This window comes from Podarcis bocagei (assembly GCF_964188305.1).
Source record: "Podarcis bocagei genome assembly, chromosome: 9".
Lineage (NCBI taxonomy): Eukaryota > Metazoa > Chordata > Lepidosauria > Squamata > Lacertidae > Podarcis > Podarcis bocagei.
In genome coordinates, this window is record NC_138134.1 from 41,134,160 (window position 1) to 41,155,984 (window position 21,825).

Sequence of the window (21,825 nt, forward strand, 5' to 3'; positions counted from 1 at the left end):
TATAGTTCAGTGCTGTTCACACCAGGGGCCCAATAGGCACACGAGACTGGCCCATTTGGCCTACATGACAGTTTTCAGCTATCCACACTCAGCTGTCATTTCAAGTGCTATCACGTGACTTCAGATGTGTGACAGATAAGCCCTGTTGAGGGCAGCCGGAGCTACCAAGTACATTCCTGATTGTTCCTTGTCAGTCTGGCTTGCATTTGACACTCTTTGAATTCCGAGCTTGAGTGCAAGCCCAGCTGCAGGTGGCTTTGCTTTGGAGCTCTCAATCAGAGCTTGCCGCTGGAGCTGATCCAGGAATCTTCAGCAGGAATAGGCCTGGCTTAAATTCAAGGAAAGGAAGAATCTTGCACCCCTGTTTCTTTTGCAACCATCACCTCAGAGCCAAGGCTGAAAAAGAAGAAAGAAAGAAGATAATTTCTTTGAAGTTGAATCACATGCCAACCTGTCAAAAATGACCCATGGAAGATGGGCTAGTTCTGGATTTCATCCAGTTCCCTATCCCTGGTTTAAACTGTCTGACAGCAGCTCTCCATGCTTTCAAGAAGGGAAATTCCCATTCCTAACTGGTGATGCCAGGGACTGAATCTCAGGACGTTCTACCTGCAGAACAGAAGCTCTACTACTGAGTTGCAATGACAGAGCTGTACAAAACTCCTGTGGTAGGGAGGGTAATCAATCTTCCCTAGCTATTTAAGTCTCTTTCCTCCCTGATAAGCTGTTGCTGAGGGTTGGGAGGACTCTTTGGGCAGAACAGCATATGATGCAGAGCTTGGCAGGTAGACAGGAAGGATCAGCAAAAGTAGTGTGCTGTGGCTTGTGTGATCAGCGGCACTTCCTCCTGTGTCATCATTGGATGCAACTTAATGACGTCTCCTTCCCAGGACCCTGGCACACACATTCCTTCCACAAATAGCACTGGTTGTCTGCACAGCTGTGGCACAGATAGAAAGTGTTTCCATCTCTTCTTTGGAACTGGGTGCCTCACTTTTATAATAGAGTTACAAATATCGGTATTTTTTTTTAATGAGCCCCTCCCTTCTAAAATCTATGGTAAATCTTATTTTAGAATTCTGCTATCAGAAATGAGTAATTACACAAATGCATAGGGGAAAGAAATCTCTGTAACCCTGTTCCTGAAAACAGGGATGAAAGTATTCACTTGGTATTGTACTGTTAGGAAACCATTTTAAAGTGATTACACAGCAGTATCTCATGGCATGAACTTTTAAAGACCAATATATCATTGCAGATGTTGGGTGTGTGGTTATCAAAGAAGTTATTTATTTATGGCATCCCTGGAAACGTACAGCCAGGGGCTGGGTTATTGTCCTCTGAGGAGATCTAAAACAATATGATAGAAACTGCAGCTGGAGTTAATCTTCCTTCTCCTGGGCAGGACAAAGATGTTGTTCCATGATAGTGGAAGGAAGGAACAGTCTAAATAAATAAAAGAAAAATCTATATTAGTTGCCTGTTACATTTAACATTATGTTATATTTGATATATGATAGCTATTAAAGATTACTCATTGTGTCTTGAAATCCCCCCTCCTTTCTTGATGTGTATACTTGTTCATATTGGATATTTAGAGTTCATGTTTGGAAGCAATAATATTGTTGGCATCCATTTGTCTCGAAAAACAATGGAGTGCACCTCCAGGGTTGAAGTCAAACTGCTGCGTTATCAGTACCAAGGTGACCTCACCTGGGCACAAGCCTGGGCAGTGTATATGGTGGTCCTGGGCTGACCAGACAACAATACGACCCCTTCTCAGCCTGGCTGATGTGGTCCAAAGGAAAGCAGAGCAATACGTTTGGTACCAGTTTGGCTGCAGCAGTCAGAAGAAGAAACACAGGACACCATCCAACCATCTTAGGGACTCCACTCTGGATTTGTGTAGGGTTTACTCCTTAGCCTTTTCCTCTCCCAAAGATATCCCACAAGGCAGTCAAAGAAGTAAATAACCAAGGTGTAACAAATGCATGACCTTAGTTGAAGATTTGCTTGCAGGTAAGGTTCAAGCACCCTGAAAGTAGACAAAGAGGCAAGAATTTACATTCTGCCTCGTTAGTTCTTTTCTTCTTAGCAGTTAGTTCTTGTCCTTCCTAGCATCCTATGATGTGGAGGCCTGTTCAATTGCAGAACACGGAAGGAGAAGGTTGGAGAAAGGTCACCTGCATTAGCAATAATGTGGCGGAAAGAGCAGAGCAGTGTGATGTGTTCTGTGAGTGTTTCAAGAGAAATAGATTACACATATTTCTAAGGTATATTCTATGTCTAGTTATTATTGTTATGCAAGCTAAGGCTTCACTAAGACAGCTAGATGGACTATTGGCTCAGTCCAACAGGCTTTTCTTATGTTTTTATTAAGTTGCTCCTCCCCATTGTCCTTTCAACATATAAGCCTGCTAAGGCTTTCTTTTATTGTTTATTCTTTAAAAGCTGAGTTGTACATGTAACAGATGAACAGAACTGGTCCCTCCAAGGTTTCATATTCCCAAACATCTTCTGGCAACTTCTCCTCATGGGATCTTGGCATTTTTTTTGCAGCCAGGTATTTGCCACAATGTTGCATTCAAAGTATATATAGCTTAAATATACTACAGAACTTTATCTGACGATGGGGGAAAATATTATATGCAAGGCAACAGGTGGGTGGAGCAGCTGGTATGAGAAGTGAGCAGCCTGATCACACACACACACACACACACACACACACACACACACACACACGGGGGGGGGGGAAACCCAGAGTAGGTTGTGACACAATAATTTTCCTAGGAAATTGCAAATCTCACAATCTGTTAATCAGAGCTGATGGTGTAAGTGAGTGTGCCAGGCCGCAAGTCTGGGAGATACTAGACTTTGCAGGAAATGCTCCGTTTGAGACCTTCAAAGATCTTGTTAGTTTTGGCTCCATCCTATTGGCATCTCTAATGCAATCCCACTCATTCAGGAAGGTAATTCATGGTCAAAGTGCATGACGAGATTTGAAATGTCACTGTAACTTCCACTGTTAACCGATTTGCTGAAGTGTGTTAGCTGGCATGGCAATGCTCTACGGCACAGATGGCCTCTTTAAAAGTTTTGAAGGTGTTCAAATAGTTGCTAATAGCTAGCATCATATTTAGTTTAGCATTTGGCCCCATTCCATAGACAGCTTGGGCTGGTTTTGTGTCAGAAAAAACCTAAGGAGCTGCCCTTCTTTCTTTCTTTTTCTTTGAAAGTTGGTGAAACTGAGTAGCTAAAATGCAATGTGTTCACATTTTATCACGCTCATGAGCTCAATGGAAGCATGACCTGGGAGATGCATGGATGCCTTGTCTGCTGTTTTTGTCTTTTTCTAAAATCAACCCTGAACCTCCTCCCCTAGTCTGAATGGTGCTATGGTGCTGGGGGAAGGAAATCCAACACTTTAATATCTGGGCCATGGTCCTGATACAGCTCACTCCTCCTGAAGCTGCTCTTATTTTTATATTCTGTCCTGATGTGAAAAGGATCTAGGAGTCTAGGAGTCTTGGTTGACCACAGACTTGACATGAGCCAACAGTGTGACGCGGCAGCTAAAAAAGCCAATGCATTTCTGGGCTGCATCAATAGGAGTATAGCATCTAGATCAAGGGAAGTAATAGTGCCACTGTATTCTGCTCTGGTCAGACCTCACCTGGAGTACTGTGTCCAGTTCTGGGCATCACAATTCAAGAAGGACACTGACAAACTGGAACGTGTCCAGAGGAGGGCAACCAAAATGGTCAAAGGCCTGGAAACGATGCCTTATGAGGAACGGCTAAGGGAGCTGGGCATGTTTAGCCTGGAGAAGAGGAGGTTAAGGGCTGATATGATAGCCATGTTCAAATATATAAAAGGATGTCACATAGAGGAGGGAGAAAGGTTATTTTCTGCTGCTCCAGAGAAGCGGACACGGAGCAATGGATCCAAACTACAAGAAAGAAGATTCCACCTAAACATTAGGAAGAACTTCCTGACAGTAAGAGCTGTTCGGCAGTGGAATTTGCTGCCAAGGAGTGTGGTGGAGTCTCCTCCTTTGGAGGTCTTTAAGCAGAGGCTTGACAACCATATGTCAGGAGTGCTCTGATGGTGTTTCCTGCTTGGCAGGGGGTTGGACTCGATGGCCCTTGTGGTCTCTTCCAACTCTATGATTCTATGATTCTATGATTCTACGATGTTTCCTCTGCATGGCTAACAACTTTAGCGGAACGCATTTGGGATTGGAACTGTAGAGCAGGAAGAAAGGGTGTGGCCTCCTTTGTCTTCACCACAGCCCCAACTGAAATCGCCCTTCCTATGGTTACTTTCAGCAGAAGAAAAAAGACATTGGGAAACGCATCCATGCAATTCCTGAATCACTTTTAGTTTGGCCCTGGACTCCCAGCCATCACCTTTCATCTGCCTTGTGGGATGACACAGGCTTTCCTTAAAAGGATTGGTGGCTTAGTATATGTGAAGCCCCCCCCCCCAATGAACAACATCACCATCACCGCCATCTATTTTTCAAAAAAAAAAAAAAAAAAGCACTGATTAGGTCCATGGGGGGGCTTCACATCCCTGAGTAGCCCCTACATTACTCATGGGCTCTCTAGTCCAAACTGTATCCATAGTTGGATCACTTGGATCAATTATTTGATATTGTGTTTTAATGTTGTAACTCATCCAGGGACCTTAGCATGAAGGGCAAGTTCCTATTACTATATATTTTGTTTGCACAGATGAACTCTCATTGCTGTTAGTGCAAATCATGTGTATTCGGAACAGTAATATCCTTTCTGTAGATAAGAGGCTGTGATTCATGAGACATCAGGAAGATCCTTTTTTTCCTTTATGACAGCACTTATGAAAATGATTCACAATAGATACATTCACCTAGAACTCTCTCTGTGTGCTGAATATACTATTCTCCCCCTTCCCACACTGTGAGTAGCAAGTGGGAAGCTCAACCCAGCCATCTCTTTGATGTTCATCCATTTCATCATGCCCCTTAAAAATTCTGAAACACTTCTTCCTTCAGAGCTTATCAAACGACTCTCCCTTTAGACCTCCTCAAATACCTGTACCTCATCTTTTCAAGTTACTCAAGCTGCTTCCTTTTTCCCTTGCCATAACAGCAGAAGCTATTAAGAGCTTCCCTGTCAATCACCCGGAAAGCCTCCCAGGAGATCGGATTAGTATTTGAAGTCCAAGCTGAGAACCAGACAGAGTGCGCTGTAGCAACACACGGGGCGGGGGAGGAAGAGAGGGGAGGGAAATGCGTTAGAGAGAAATTCTTATTTCATGACAAGTGAAATAGAAGTTTTAGGTGGAATTGGGGGAAATAATCCTGTATAGGTTCTGAGATTATTATCTCCCAAATAATACTTTACCCAGCATATTACGGAAACTTTTGCAAGTGGCTGAATATTCAACTTTTGTGATCCTAACACTACAGAGAGGTTGGCATTTATATTTGCATTTAAAGCTTTGAGGTCTAGTCAGGGTCCTTGATGTGATGCCGGATGGGTGGAGAGACAAGCGAGTTTGCAGTGATTACCGTATTTTTCGCTCCATAGGACGCTCCTGACCAAAAGACGCACCAAGTTTTTAGAGCAGGAAAACAAGAAAAAAAATCTGACTCAAATTTTGTACTAAACTATTTAAAACAGCAAAGTGTGTGGCTCCTGTCCACTTTGCTGCTTTAAAGCGAGCCATGGTATATAATGATGAGAATGGAAAAAGGACACATTCCATTATAATGTAGCTGTTTTCATTATCACTGGGAAGTTAGTATTGGCAGCAGTCACAAAAACTAAAATTTGAGCATTTTACTGTTATTAATCAAGAATATTAATAGTCAGGGAGAGAAACCAGGGCTGTGCAAATGAGAAGTGCTTGGAGTATGGAGGAACAGCAAAAAGATGATGATGATGATGATGATGATAATGATGATAATAATAATAATAATAATAATAATAATAATAATAATAATAATAATATATTATTTATACCCCGCCCATCTGGCTGGGCCTCCCCAGCCACTCTGGGCGGCTTCCAAAAGAATATTAAAATACTGTGAAGCTAAAGATCAAATGATTGTGCTCCAGTTCCTAAATCTCTGAAGTTTTCTCAAAACAGGCATGGTTGTTTTGAAAGGAAGATTCAAAATGGAGTGACTGAGCAAAGAACAGAGGAGGAAAAGAGGGCAGATAAATAGCTTCCATTCAATACCAAGAGAACACAATGTTTTTGGTTTAGTATAGGTGGACTGTACTTGTAAGAATTTGTATAATGAATTATAGAGTTGGAGTGGAATATCAGAGCCTCTTTTCAGCAGTAAAGATTAGCTACTAGGAACATGGTCCACACACACAGGATGTCTGGTTATAGCTGTGCAGTTTAAACTGTTCCTGAGCCAGATACCTGCTCTGTTTTAGCTGAAATTACTATTACTGGTTTGTGGAGATGCTTTGCATGTATTTATGACTATTTCCCCAAAACTGCTACTTGAAGAAATCCCCAAACTTACTATTTTTAAACTTCAAATGGAGCTCAGAATCCAGTTAGGCAATCCTTTGCAGCTGAATTAGGAGGCACTGAGAGACAGCAATTTGCTGCTCCCCACCCCCACCCCAGGAGCACACAGCCTTCTCTCTGCTTGCAAACCTTGCAAACCTTGTCCGGACTTCAGGGGAAAGCAAAGTCTGTAGGCAGAGCAGTGTAGCTCCCCACCCCCAAAAAGCACCCCAGCAGCACAATCTTCCCTCTGCTTGCAAACCTTGCAAACCTTGTCGGGACTTCAGGGGAAAGCAAAGGCTGTAGGCAGAGCAGTGTGGCTCCTCCCCCCACCCCCAAAAAGCACCCCAGCAGCACACAGCCTTCCCTCTGCTTGCAAACCTTGCAAACCTTGTCGGGACTTCAGGGGAAAGCAAAGGCTGTAGGCAGAGCAGTGTAGCTCCCCACCCCCACCCCCACAAAGCACCCCAGCAGCACACAATCTTCCCTCTGCTTGCAAACTTTGCAAACCTTGTCGGGACTTCAGGGGAAAGCAAAGGCTGTAGGCAGAGCACTGTGGCTGCTCCCCCCACCCCCAAAGAGCAGCCCAGGAGCACACAGCCTTCCCTCTGCGTGCAAACCTTGCAAACCTTGTCGGGACTTCAGGGGAAAGCAGAGGCTGCCGGTAGAGCCGCGTGGCTCCTCCCCCCACCCCCAAAGAGCAGCCTGGGAGCGCACAGCCTTCCCGCTGCTTGCAAACCTTGTCGGGACTTCGGGGAAAGCAGAGGCTGTGGGCAGAGCACCGTGGCTCCTCCCCCCACCCCCAAAGAGCAGCCCAGGAGCATAGGACAACAGCGATTTGGCTCCAGGGAACACACATTCGCTCCATAAGACGCACAGACTTTTTCCCTTACTTTTTAGGAGGGAAAAAGTGCGTCCTATGGAGCGAAAAATACGGTATTTTAAAAGGTATTTCCACTCCCCCCTCCCCCAAAATCTGTTGGACTAGGATAGATAGTGTATGTGTAAGCTTGGGAAGTTATTCCATATAATTATGAATATATATTCAAAAACATATCATATTATTAATAATAAAAAAATGTATTTATACCCCATTTTTACCTGACAGGACTGAAGGCGGCTTAAAGATAAAAACAGGAAACAATAAAAACACAGGAAAATGTCATACTGAAAATGTAAGTGTCTTAAGGTAAGACAAAGGTGATGAAATAGCAGCTGTATTTAAATTAAGGCTGTGGATGCACTGTATATTTAAAGCACATCCTCGCCAAGAATCCTGGGAACTGTAGTTTGCTAAAATGGTTGGGAAATGTAGCTCTGTGAGGGTTTGAAGCAGGAGTTTAACATGGAGTTTTATGGGTTCTCTCCTGGACTGATTTATGATCATAGGCTCCTAGGGAAGCTGGGGTGAACCCCAAGGGATTGTGTTTACACGCTCCAAGATGTCCTGCCACCCTTGGATTTCTCCAGACATATGAAAGGAAGTGATGTCTCTAAGGAGAGCTCCAGGGATCATAAGGCCTCACAATACAGGCCCAGCACCACTGCAAGCAAATGCCGAGGGCTCCCACAACCAGTGGGAAGCAAGATTCAATTGCAGGAATGAATACATTCACTTGAATACACTCCGAAATAGTTGGAGACTGTTTTGAGGACCAGTCGCTGCATTTTTAGAAGCAACAGAGGTGCAAGGTGAAATTTACAAGTGAATACAAAAGAAATTTTGCTTGTGAATGTAGGATATGAGTCCCCTGTCTCTTCAAATCCTGCATTTGTTTAAAGTGCTTTACTTCGCTACTCCGTCATTTGCTATCCTGTGCTCCTTGGAGAAAAAAACTTGGTTTCAGAATGTAATAAGTAGGCTTACAAAATTAGGAACCCCTGTTTCCACTGAGAAGCCTTAAGGGGGGAGTGGTTGCTGGAAGGGGTTGGACTGAAATATCAATTTTATGTCTTGAACTAGCCTCTTGACATCAGAAGCTTGGCCTTGAGGCCCTGTGACTGGTTTGGCCTCGTCCACTTCTCAGTTCTGTCCACTGTGCAATATGTCACTGCCCTCAGAGTGCACAAAGTAGCAGGTTGGTTGGCCCTTAGTTTGGCTGAGAAGGAAAGAAGATTGTCAGCGCATGGATGCTCAGCGCATGAACACAATATATATACTGAGTCACCTGCAGACACCAGGGATTCAAACTGGGATTTCCTGCATGCAAAGCAGCTGTTCTACGATTGACAGATCCATATATCCCTAGCCATAGCTCAGTTTTAGTTCTCTTAAGTTTCTCATTTTTCCAGTCCTAAAATTGGTTTGCCACATTTCTGCAGCATGTTGTAATTATTTAAAAAATCATGAAAAATCCTCAGCACATTTCTCTTGCAAAAATACATTTTTTGTATGTAGTTTTCACTGATATACACATTTTTGCAAGGAGGTTTCCAGAAAACAATGCATTTTGAATGCAATTTTAATTTCTCCCTTATATAGCAATTTTTGTAAAATTGGTTGGCTGGACAACTGCATCACAAAATTCAGAGAAGTGCACACTTTGAAGAATGGATCCATTTCAGTTCTTGTACTGTTCATCTTTAACTGTGGACAGAGTCAAATTCCCTGTCCCCCATCTCTAGCTACGATTCTTTCCCTACATTAAAGACCAGTGGCACCACACATTCACACTATTATTGTGGCTGCAGGGGGCCACAACTGGGGGGGGGGATGAAGCTGCCATAACTCATCAAAAATCCACACTCCTTCAATAGAAATACCACCCGGTGCATGTACACAATTTGCTTCCCTTTCCTCCTCTGAAAACCTCTTGCACCATCCCTGAAATGGTCTGATGGATGGCACTTGCTGTCAAAAACATCTGGAGGGCACAAGGTTAGGGTAAGCTGCCCTAATTGCATTTTGAAAGTGTGGGAATTCAAAGAGCTATTTTAGGATTCTAAGGGGGGAATTCTAAGAGAGATAGTTAAAGAGAAATCTAGGTGTTACTGCAATGCTGTGGACCACAGCCAGCATCTTTGAATGTGCGGCAGCTGTATAAAGAATTCAGCCCCAATAAAGAATACTCTGAACTCGAAATGAAATGCAGGCATCTCAGTTTTGTTGTCCTTAGCAAAGCCCTTTCACACAGATGGCACACAGCAGGCTCACCCACACATTTCCACCACCACAGAGAAAAGTGAGTGACACACTGGCAATTTAGGAAGAGAGGAAGTGCTTGGTATAAAATAATTTAGTCATATGTTTGTTGTTACTTCTTAACTATTTACAGTTATACCCTGCCTTTTCACACTAGGTGGTCAACGAGAGCGATGTAAAAAGACAGGGAGTGGTATCTAACATTCTTGGTCCACTAGTGCAATGTTTCCATGTTATGTATCAATGGAATCCAATGCAACAGTTTGCATTAGGGGAAACTTGTTGCACGACAGATGGTGCAACGAAGTTACAAGCAAGCTGCTTATGCGCGACCTTCCGCAACAGTGTCCTGCTGGTGCTGAATATTTTCTCAGTGGAACAAGAATAGATTGCTAAGGGACTTCAGTGTTTTAAGATTATCAAAATATGTTTTTATTGTTTCCCACCCTAGAATCCTTTGGGAGGAAGACTGGGATATAAATTTTATAAACAAAACAAATAACTTAGCAGCACATCATTGGACGCAACCCAATGCAAAAGCATATTAATATATATATATATATATATATTAAAAAATAAAACTGCAGTCAAGGAATTATTTAAAGGAGTTATTTTGCTATCAAAATAATAGCAAAAGCAGACAGAAACAGCATAGCAAAAATATTGTCTTCAATTTCAGTTTATTTGACCTATAGACCATAAACTTCAAATACAGTGTAGGGTTATCAGGGCAGGAATAGCAGAAAAGAAACAACACAAATGCACACAAGTTGTGCCTTTTAAAACGGGAAACCCTAGAATATTCATTATAAACACATTGATTTGATTGTATTTTTATTGAGAAAGAGGAAGTTAAACATGGCATCTTCCAGGAGGTGGCAGCATTGCTAAAGAAAACAAGCTTGGCATTACCACTACAGTTAATGGAACCCAGCTGCTGCAAACTGGTGAAGACGGCTGGCAAAAGAAGTTACATTTTGCCTTTTCCTCCTGATGGACTGAATGATTCTTTGTATGTCATCAATCAACACAGAGGTCTCATATGTGGTTAAAATCCATTGTCTTGGGCTTACACCTAGGGATTCTTGAGGAACTTGACACTTGCAGATCTCTGATATGAACTTATTTCATCCATACCTCTCAAACTAATGCACCAGTTGAAATTTAGTAATAATGATCCCCAAATGTCCCAATGCACTTGTCAGCCAACATAAGTATAAAACAACTGTTGGAAATGCATATTTTGAGAGATGATACATTTAGGTGTGAATATTTGGGTGGATCTATTCCCCCTGCCCAAAAAGAATAACATAGAAATGAGACCAAACATATTTATGCGTGAGCACACATGGAATATATTTATCTGTTCTGTTAGTTCGATACCAGGCTTCCTGTAACTCTGCCCTCCAGATGTTTTGAGACTACAATTCCCATCATCCCTGACCACTGGTCCTGCTAGCTAGGGATCATGGGAGTTGTAGGCCAAAAACACCTGGAGGGCCGAGGTTGAGGAAGCCTGTTCTATACCATCTGTCCACCTGGTGATCTCTAGATGGCTCATGGCATGTTAAATCTGATAAACCAATAAAGCAATATCAACAATACAAAGTATTTATAGAAGTACAGTGGTACCTCGGGTTAAGAACTTAATTTGTTCCGGAGGTCCGTTCTTAACCTGAAACTGTTCTTAACCTGAAGCACCACTTTAGCTAATGGGGCCTCCTGCTGCTGCCGTGCCGCTGCCACACAATTTCTGTTCTCATCCTGAAGCAAAGTTCTTAACCTGAGGTACTATTTCTGGGTTAGTGGAGTCTGTAACCTGAAGAGTCTGTAACCACTGTAGCAGCTAAACGTTTTGCACCAGCAGAAACACAAAGGGACAAATATAATAGAAGATTGGGGGGAACAGACACTAGTATAAAGGCTATTTAAAATGATAGCAACATGGACCAGAAACAGACCGATCAATGTGCACATTGCAAGTTGTATGACTGAAGAGCAAGCACACCAGTTCTTAAAGTCCTGATGAAACTAATGTTAACTTAAAGCGAGTTTTCACCTGACACCACATTCTGGCATTTACATACAGCTATTCTGAGAATACTTCTCAGCACCTTCCATGAAACACTTCCCACCCTTTCATGCTGGGTGCCATATTGCATCGGTGCCAATAAGCATCCCATTAGCTGTCAATATAGTGATGACAAATTTGTATTGCCCATTGGAATATGATGAATAGTACACTGGGTAGCTGCTTGAGGGCTGCTGGCTTGCTCCATTATCAGGAAATGATCTCCTCTTAGTACTGGTTGCTCATGATATGAGAAAGTACGTTTTCATAACTTTAAAAAAACAGGCATGCCCCCCCACTCCATATATAACATTCAGCCTTTGAAGTCATATATCACACATTTATCTGCAACACTATTGCTTCCAAGCTGCATCTGAGGACAGACTCTAGTCCTTGAAAACTCGTGCTAGAAGAAATCTGATAATCTTCTTTGAGGTGCTGCAGGACCCTATATAGGTACAGAATGAGCATGAATTTAATTTGTATCTGAATGGTTAGGTCTGCATTAAGTTTAGCAAGGAGGTGGTAGATCAGAATTGAAGTTTCTATGTGGCACATAGAAATTTTAAGGACACGAGCCCCCATTCCTTATTTGTAGCTTTGACCCATTCATTTGTCACGGGGTTGGGCTTCCCACCATGTAATGGTTGGGCAAGATTCCAAGTCTTAAGTTAAAGGAGGTTTTAATTTTTTTTTTTTGGGGGGGTTGCTTTTATCTAGCAGCATGTCAGTCAAGCGGCTGGACACCCCTCCACTCAAACTATGGTCCAGTTTACCTTGGTGCATGTATACAAAACACACAGAGAATGCAGCACACAACACGCAAGGGGGGTAACACACAGTTCCCTTTATGCATTGATCAAATGAACATGCAGAGAGGGCAGGAGGCTCTGTGCACCTCCAACACCACACCTTTGATTTTCTAGGAATCACACATGGGGAGACTGCTGTTGTGCTCAGTCTCTGCTTTTGGGCTTCCCATATGCATCTGGCTGGCCACTGGAGAACAGGATTCTGGAATGCCCCACTGCACTAGCAGGACTCATTGTGCTGCCTTCTGGTGGTGCAACAGCTTAGCTGAATCCCGCCCAGTGTGTACAATTAAAAGCAAATGTCTATGGACTTCATATGAGATGATTCTGAAAATGCAGTGGCAAAAGTACTATGTGCTTTGAATGAAACAAGTAAATGTCCCGTCCCTCCCCAATTTCATTAATGGCTAAATTCATATGATGAAAGCTTCCCCCCATGCAAAGACTGTGCCTTTCTCATTTATGAACAATGATTTTGAAGGAAGACTATTGCAAAGCAAGCGTAACATCCCTGCCAAGTATTGTTTAGTTCCCATCACCATGCTCATAAAAAAAAATATATGGAAAATATCTGTACTACAAAATAGAAACATACAAATTAATTGCGCCCTCGAGCTTACAAAGTATTTCCATTTTGACCCTTAAGGAAGCACTTAGGTTGGCACACTATCACATTTCTTCAGCACTAAAGAAGCAATAGCATGCTGCTTGGAAAATGCAAATTTTCTCACAAATGCCATTATGAATGCTGTGAGAAATGTGATTGTATGAGTGTCAGGAACATCTGTTGGTCTCTATTGGACAGTGCCTGTGATGTCACTAACAAACATATTCTCCCCTGGTTTTGAGACCAAAAGTCCTACTATGAAATAAACAAAAACTGTTGTGAGCATGTGTGCTACTCTTGCTTGACTGTAGCCAACACAGTATAGCATTAAAATTATTTCTTTTATAAGCATTTGGAAAGGATCTTTGGGAAACAAGGGCTTAACTCTGGTTGGGAACGCCTTCCCAGATGTTCTCCCTGGTCATATGAGAAAGAACTTCCCTTATTTGCTTCTCTGAGGCCATTGCCTTCCATACATTTCCTACATCCTTATCAACAGCGCATAAATGTACCAGCGGCACTTCAAAACTCCTGCTTGCTATAATCATGCTTCAGCCTGGCTCTCCCCGCACCCCACCTCCAGTTTAATATAATCTTCAGTCCCTCCGAACCTGGCTTTCAAAGTAGAATGTAAGCTTGGATTTGAATTCTGGATTAACAAGATTGGTTTCACATGAACTTGATGCCTAAACCTGACATCCAAGTAAGTAAAAAAATAATAATCAAAAATCTGTTATCTATTCTATGGGACCAGAAGGACTAAAATAGTATTTCTGCGCCGGGGGGGAAGTATTCACTCAGCTCTGGCATGGTGGGTTGGTGTGTTTTGGTTGAAGTCTTTCACACATGTAGGCTGATTAAATCCCACTGAAGTAAACAAGATTTCAGCAGCCTTCTTGTACAAAATTGCAGCTGCTTTTCAAAGATTGTCCACAAAATGTATTTGATTCACATCACAAGAACATCAGAAGAGCCTGCTGGATCAGACCATTGGCTCATCTACTTTAGCATCCCGTTGTTACAGTCACCACCCAGGTGCCTATGGGCACTCTCTTCTCCTGTGGTTACCAGCAACTGGTGTTCAGAAACATAAGTTTCTGTGTGTGTCTCTTTGTGGCTGATTAGCTGCTCTCCCTGTGCAAAGGTCAGAGGGGGCAGGGTTTCTGTTGAGGCAGGTGATTAGCTGTGGGAGGAGCTTATCAGAGCTTGCAGGGCAGCGGCGCGTGCCTAGCGGTGCGCGAAGTTTGATCCATCTTTTAGATTTAGGGGAGCTAGTCTCAAACGTTTGTTGGGGGAGACCTAGGTTTTTTGGGGGGGGAGTTATTTGTCCTGTCTTCATGCTTTTTATGATGGAGGACCGCTGTAGCCACCCCCAACGACACGTTCTCAAGATGGAGGGGGAGGGAACAGCTGCAGTCGCCTGAGGTTCCTGCGCAATGTTTGCCATCTTGCCAAAGGTTGCGGGCAGCTTTACCTGCAGCAACTGCATGTTGATTGCCCTCTCAGAAGACAAAGTCCAGCAACTGGAGGAGTGTGTAGCTACGCTCCAAAGAATTAGAGAGCTGGAGCTCTTCTTGGAAGCAACAGAGCACACCGTCTCCACCAAGGAGGAGACAGGGGACTCCCCTGAGAAGGAGGATAGTTCACCAACACAGGAGCCAGATATATGGAGAAACGTGACTCAAAGAAGTAGGAGGCCCAGGGTTCGCTCTGATTGTTTAGAAATACACAATCGCTTTGAGGTCCTCTCCCCTAGCATGGAAGACGAAGAGCAGACTCCATTTGAGGATCTCTCCCTCATTACAGTCGATCAGGTATATGAAGACGAGCAGCAAAGTCAGTCCTCAGGGAATGTGCAGGCGACCTTGGAACGGACAGCTCATGGAAGATCCCCGACCAGACCTAAGAGGAGGCGTGTAGTGGTGATAGGGGATTCCCTACTGAGGGGAACAGAAGCAGTGATCTGTGGGCCTGACAAGATGTCTCGGGAAGTGTGCTGTCTCCCCGGGGCTAAGATCCAAGATGTAACTGAACGACTGCAAGGAATCATAAAACCCACTGACAAATACCCCTTCCTCTTGGTTCATGTGGGGACCAATGACACTGCAAGCAATAGCCTCCAGAAGATCAAAAGAGACTACGAGGCTCTGGGCAGGAAATTGAAGCAATTAAATGCACAAATTGTCATCTCATCTGTCCTCCCAGTTGAACGACGTGGCCCAGGGAGAGAGGGAAAAATAGTGGAAGTGAACAGCTGGCTTCGCAAATGGTGTAAACAGGAACGGTTTGGATTCTTAGATCACGGACTGCAGTTTCTTGAAGATGGACTTCTGGCAAGTGATGGGCTGCACCTCACAACGGTTGGGAGGAATGTTTTTGCCAAAAATCTCAGAAACCTCATCAGGAGGGCTTTAAACTGACTAATGTGGGGGAGGGAGACAGTGCTCCTGAAGGTAGGAGTCTATCAATTGATGAAGATGATCATCCAAATGTCATAGACCAAATGGAGCAAACAGCACGCAGACCTAGTGGTGGGAGGAAAAAATCCTTAAATAAGGGGAATGATTAATGGACTTCAATGTCTGTACACTAATGCACAAACCATGGGAAATAAACAAGATGAGCTTGAGCTCTTGGGACAGCAAACTAAATATGACATAATAGGCATCATTGAAACCTGGTGGGATAAGCCCCACGATTGGAATGTAATAATGGAGGGATACAATCTATTTCAGAGAAAGAGACCAGACAAGAAAGGAGGAGGAGTGGCGTTATATGTCAGGGATGTGTATACCTGTGAAGAGATCCAAGATTTAGAACCTCAAAGCCAAAGTGAGAGCATTTGGGTCAAAATTAAGGGAGAGAAGAATAACAGTGACCTCATTGTGGGAGTTTACTATAGATCCCCAAGCCAAACGGAGGACATAGATGATGCCTTCCTGGAACAGATGGCCAAGCATGCAAAAGGAAGGGAGATAGTAGTAATGGGGGACTTCAATTACCCAGATATTTGTAGGATGTCAAACTCAGCCAAGAGCATAAGGTCAAACAGATTCCTCACTGGCCTTGCAGACAACTTCACTGTCTAGAAGGTGGGAGAAGCAACAAGAGGAACAGCCATTTTAGATCTGGTCCTAACCAATGTCGATGACCTGGTTAGTGGGGTAGAAGTGGAAGGATCATTAGGCGCGAGTGATCATGCTCTTCTGAAGTTTACTATACAGCGGAAAGGAGCAGCCAAGCATACTAGGACTCAATTTCTTGACTTTAAGAAAGCCGACTTCATAAAACTTAGGGAAGTGCTGAGTGAGATCCCATGGACAGTAATACTAAAGGGAAAGGGAGTTCATGATGGCTGGGAGTTTGTTAAGAGGGAGATAGTAAAAGCACAACTTCAGGCAATACCAATGAGACGGAAACATGGAAGGTGCCTAAAGAAGCCAGGGTGGCTATCTAAAGAACTTTTAACTGAGTTAAGATTAAAAAAGGATGTGTACAAAAAATGGAAAAGGGGGGAAACCACCAAAGAGGAATTCAAACAAATAGCCAGCATGTGTAGACACAAAGTCAGAAAAGCTAAAGCACAGAATGAACTCAGGCTTGCTAGAGAGGTTAAAAGCAACAAAAAAGGCTTTTATGGGTATGTTCGTAGCAAAAGGAAGAACAAAGAAACAGTGGGGTCACTCAGAGGAGAAGATGGTGAAATGCAAACAGGGGACATAGAAAGGGCTGAACTCCCCAATGCCTTCTTTGCCTCAGTCTTCTCTGATAAAGAAAACAATGCCCAACCTGAAGAATTTGGAGCAAATGATTCAGCAGAGGAAACACAGCCCAGAATAACTAAGGAGATAGTACAAGAATACTTGGTTAGTCTAGATGTATTCAAGTCTCCAGGGCCAGACGAACTGCATCCAAGAGTATTAAAAGAACTGGCAGATGTGATCTCAGAACCACTGGCAGTCATCTTTGAGAATTCCTGGAGAACAGACGAAGTCCCTGCAGACTGGAGGAGGGCAAATGTTGTCCCTATTTTCAAAAAGGGGAAAAGAGAGGACCCAAATAATTATCGCCCAGTCAGTCTGACATCAATACCAGGGAAGATTCTGGAGCAGATCATTAAGCAAACAGTCTGTGAGCACCTAGAAAGGAATGCTGTGATCACCAATAGTCAGCATGGATTTCTGAAAAATAAGTCATGTCAGACTAACCTGATCTCATTTTTTGACAGAATTACAAGCCTGGTAGATGAAGGGAACGCTGTGGATGTAGCCTACCTTGATTTCAGCAAGGCATTCGACAAGGTGCCCCATGATATTCTTGTAAAGAAGCTGGTAATGTCCTCAAGCAGTCGGTGGCAATTTAAATTTGTATTTCTTTTTTTCCTTTTTTCTTTTGTTGGGGGTGGGTGGGTGTAATGGATATTTGGTTGGGGATTAATTTTAGTATAATTGTTCTGTTTTTGTTTTCTGTTGTTTTATTGGTTCTGTATAGTTTGTGTTTTGTTTTTAAGGGGCGGGATCAGGGCTGCCTGGGAGTGAGGCCCCAGCCAACACGATGGCTGGGACAAGTTCCACAGGGGGGGGGGAGCACTGGGACATCCGATCTCGGTGATCATGGGCAGGAGGCGGAGTTACGCTAAGACCAGACCATGTCATTACCGAGGAGGCAGGTTTAGTCGTTGTTTGAAGACTATCCCTGCCTCCGGGTCTGGCCTGGACCAGATGGATACTGGAATCAACAGGGGAAACCCACATAACCTGAAGGTGTTGCTGTGTAATGCCAGGTCAATGATGAATAAAACCACTGCCATCCACGACCTGATTGTGGATGGAGGATTTGACCTGGCTTGTGTGACAGAGACCTGGTTGAATGAGGCAGATGGGCCTGTCCTTGCTGCCGCTTGCCCACCAGGTTTCTCTTACGCACAGCAACCCAGGTCATGTGGGCGGGGAGGGGGGGTTGCAGTGATTTTTAGGAAGTCATTAGTTTGCATCAGGCGTCCTACTGGGAAGACCCAGTTTTCTGAGTGCATGTTCTGGAAGTTGGGCAATAGGGGCAGTACAGGATTCCTTTTGGTGTACCGACTGTTAGGATATTTCCGTTCCACCTTAAAAGGGAGCAGGCTTTGAGAGTCAAAGAGTCTGCGCATGTCCTGTTCACAGGATGTTTATGCTTGCTGTTTCCTTTCGATTTCAGTTGGTCAGAGATGCTGACACATTTTCTTTTGTTCTGTTCAACGCTAAATAAAGTCTGTAAATTATGCTCTTCTGCGGTGCAACTTTTGGCTGTGTTTTCTGCTGATAAAGAACTGTGCACAAGCTCTGGAATGTGGCAATCTATTTCCAGAACGGCTTCGTGTCGCTAACTGCTGGATCTGCCTGTCTACGGGAGATCGATGGACGTCCGACAGCCGGCTTGGGTCCATGATGATGGACTATATCTCCCTGGCAGTTTCCCAACAACAAGGTTTCGGGCCCAGATTCACAGCACCTACAGGAGAGTAAATGCTGCAACAGACTGCGTTTAAGAGGTACGATGGGAAAAGCGAAAGAAAAGAGGGAGGCTTTTGGCTTTTCTGTTTACCTCACAAGGAGCCTTTGAACTCCGGCAGGCTTAATTGGCCTGGGAGCCGAGCCAGAGAGTTCGTGATTAATGGGCTGCCAAGATAAGGAGTCTTTGAAGGCATAAAAGGCTCACGGCTCAAGCAAAAGGCTGGAAATGGAGTTTTTCCAAGCTTCTGAGGCAAATGCTGACTGTCCTAAGTTAAATGCGAAAAATTATGAAACCTGGGCAAAATGGTGTGAATCTTTGCTGCGTCAGTTTAGGGTGTGGCATGCCGTATCTGAGCCCCCCCACAGTTCCTCTGACAGAGATGGAAAGCCGATGATTCGAAAGCGATAGACGTAATAGTCTTATCCGTATCTCTTGAGGAAATTAAGACGCTGGCTGGCAACACCACTGCACGTGGAATGTGGAATGTTTTGAAAAAAGCCCACCAGCCAATCATCCCAGCCCAGAGTTTGACTGCATCGGAGGTCCTAGCTGTTTCCCAGAATGCGAGTGAATGCAGGGATGCTGAGGGCACCGGTTGCAAGCTGCAGGGGGAGCTGACCGTCACGTCATCCCAGGCAGAATACCAGCCTCCAGGGGGAGCCAAGGAGTCGGCAGCTGAGAGCTCTGGTTCTCGTGAGAACCAAGGTCATCGCCTTTGCAGAGGCCGGAAAGGCAAAGGTAAACAGACGCAGCCGCTTGCAGATGGCCAGAAGCAGAGGGAGGGTGAAGAGCCCGCGCCAGGGAAAAACAAAGCGTTGTTTGCTGGCACAGCTTCACCAAAGGCTAAAGGCACTTCTGCTGACCAGAAGCAGGGGGGCAAGCTGCAAAAGCCCACGCCAGTGGAAAACAAGGTTATGTTTGCTGGCACAGCTTCACCAAAGGCTAAAGGCACGTCTGCTGACCAGGAGCAGGGGGGCAAGCTGCAAAAGCCCACGCCAGTGGAAAACAAGGTTTTGTTTGCTGGCACAGCTTCACCAAAGGCTAAAGGCACGTCTGGTGGCCAGCAGCAGGGGGGCAAGCTGCAAAAGCCCACGCCGGTGGGAAACAAGGGTTTGCTTGCTGTAAAGACTGCTCCAACAGTCAAAGGCAGGTTTATTGTCGATTCAGGTGCCACCCGCCACGTCACGAAGGACCGCCATCTCTTTATCTCCTTCGAGCCTCAGGAAGGTGAGATCCACCTGGCTGACGGAAAGACGTTGCAAATCGCAGGAGAAGGGACTGTGAAACTTGCAAGTTTGCACACAACCATCAGAGGTGTACTTTATGTTCCACGCGCTGCAAGCAATTTGCTGAGCGTCCCACAGCTTACTGGGTGTGGTTTTCAGATTTCCTTCAAGAGGAGCGTCTGTGTCATCAGTAAAGGCTGCTTCAGGTCGTGGCGGATGTTCTCCTGGAGACACCTAGTTTGGTTGTCCTAGGGGATTTTAACATCCATGCCGACACGACCTTACAAGGGGCCGCTCAGGACTTTGTGGAAAGCATGGCCTCCATGGGGCTGTCCCTGAATAAGTTGGGCCCAACTCATAGTCATGGACATGCCTTAGACCTGGTATTCACCTCTAGTGACGTGGGTGATCTGACACTAAGTAAAAGTGAAACCAAAGAAGTGCCATGGTCAGATCACTTCCTGGTGCAACTGGACTTCTCCGCGACCCTTCCCCTCTGCAGGGAGGTGGGACCAATTCGGATGGTCCGCCCCGCCACTTAATGGATCCAAATGGTTTCCAGAGAGTGGTAGGGGATGCTTTATCCCATGTTGATGGCCTTTCAGCTGATTCCCTGGTGGCCCGCTGGAATGCGGAGTTAACCAGGGCTATCGACTGTCTGGCTTCGAAGCGCCCTCTCCGATTGCATGGAGCCCGGACAGCCCCGTGGTTTTCTTCGGAGCTGAGGGCGATGAAACAATCGCTGAGACGGCTAGAGCGTCGGTGGCAGAAAACTCACTCCGAATCTGACCGGACACAGGTTAGAGCTCAACGTCGAGCCTACCAAGTGGCGATAGCGACGGCGAAGAAGACTTTCTTCACCGCCTCTATTGCATCTGCAGAAAATAGTAGCAGGAGACTCTTTCAGGTGGTCCGCAATTTAACAGAACCACCTTTACCACCGGGGCCTTGTAAAGACCCCAAGATCTCCTGCAACGATTTTGCAAAGTTTTTTGCAGATAAAATCACTCATATTCGGAAGGAGCTAGACACCACCGTGGGAGCAGGGCTGGGGCGGGAGAGTGCTGGAGCTCTGTCTGGTCAAGTTGCATGGAATCAATTTCAATCCGTTACCCCCGAGGATGTGGACAGGCTGCTTGGACGCCTGAAACCAACCACCTGTCTCCTTGATCCTTGCCCATCCTGGCTAATAAAAGCAAGCCGGGAAGGGCTGGGCGATGGGCTCTGCGGGGTGGTGAATGCTTCCCTCTGTGAGGGAACATTCCCAGATCCGCTGAAAGAGGCGGTCATTAAACCGCTTCTTAAAAAACCATCTTTAGACCCGGCCAGTATGGCCAACTATCGCCCAGTCTCAAATCTTCCATTCTTGGGCAAGGTGATTGAGCGTGTGGTTGCTGAACAACTCCAGGCACACCTGGAGGATGCGGACCATTTGGATCCCTTCCAATCGGGGTTCAGGCCTCATCATGGGACTGAAACTGCCTTGGTCGCACTGGTTGATGATCTCCGGTGAGCTAGGGACAAAGGTGAGAGTTGTTTCCTAGTTCTGCTGGATCTCTCAGTGGCCTTTGATACAATCGACCATAACATCCTTCTGGACCGTCTAGAGGGGTTGGGAGCTGTGGGCACTGTTATACAGTGGTTTCGCTCCTTCCTCCTGGGCCGTGTTCAGAAAGTGGTGGTGGGGGATGAGTGTTCAGACCCTTGGGCCCTCACTTGTGGGGTGCCTCAGGGTTCTGTCCTCTCCCCCATGCTTTTTAACATCTATATGAAGCCGCTGGGAGAGATCATCAGGGGGTTTGGACTGGGTGTCCATCAATATGCAGATGATACCCAGCTCTACCTCTCTTTCAAATCAGAACCAGTGAAGGCGGTGAAGGTCCTGTGTGAGTGCCTGGAGGCGGTTGGAGGATGGATGGCGGCTAATGGATTGAAGTTGAATCCTGACAAGACAGAAGTAC

General features: G+C 45.0%; 1 long non-coding RNA gene across 1 annotated transcript in view; it reads right to left on the bottom strand.

The window, feature by feature from the left end:
* Positions 1-1,283: 1,283 nt before the first annotated feature.
* The window catches only part of LOC308594936, a 37,568-nt gene continuing 17,026 nt past the window's right edge, over positions 1,284-21,825 (bottom strand). Inside the window, exon 3 of the long non-coding RNA XR_014011689.1 lies at positions 1,284-1,446. This is a non-coding gene — a long non-coding RNA (uncharacterized lncRNA). The remainder of the gene's footprint in view (positions 1,447-21,825) is intronic.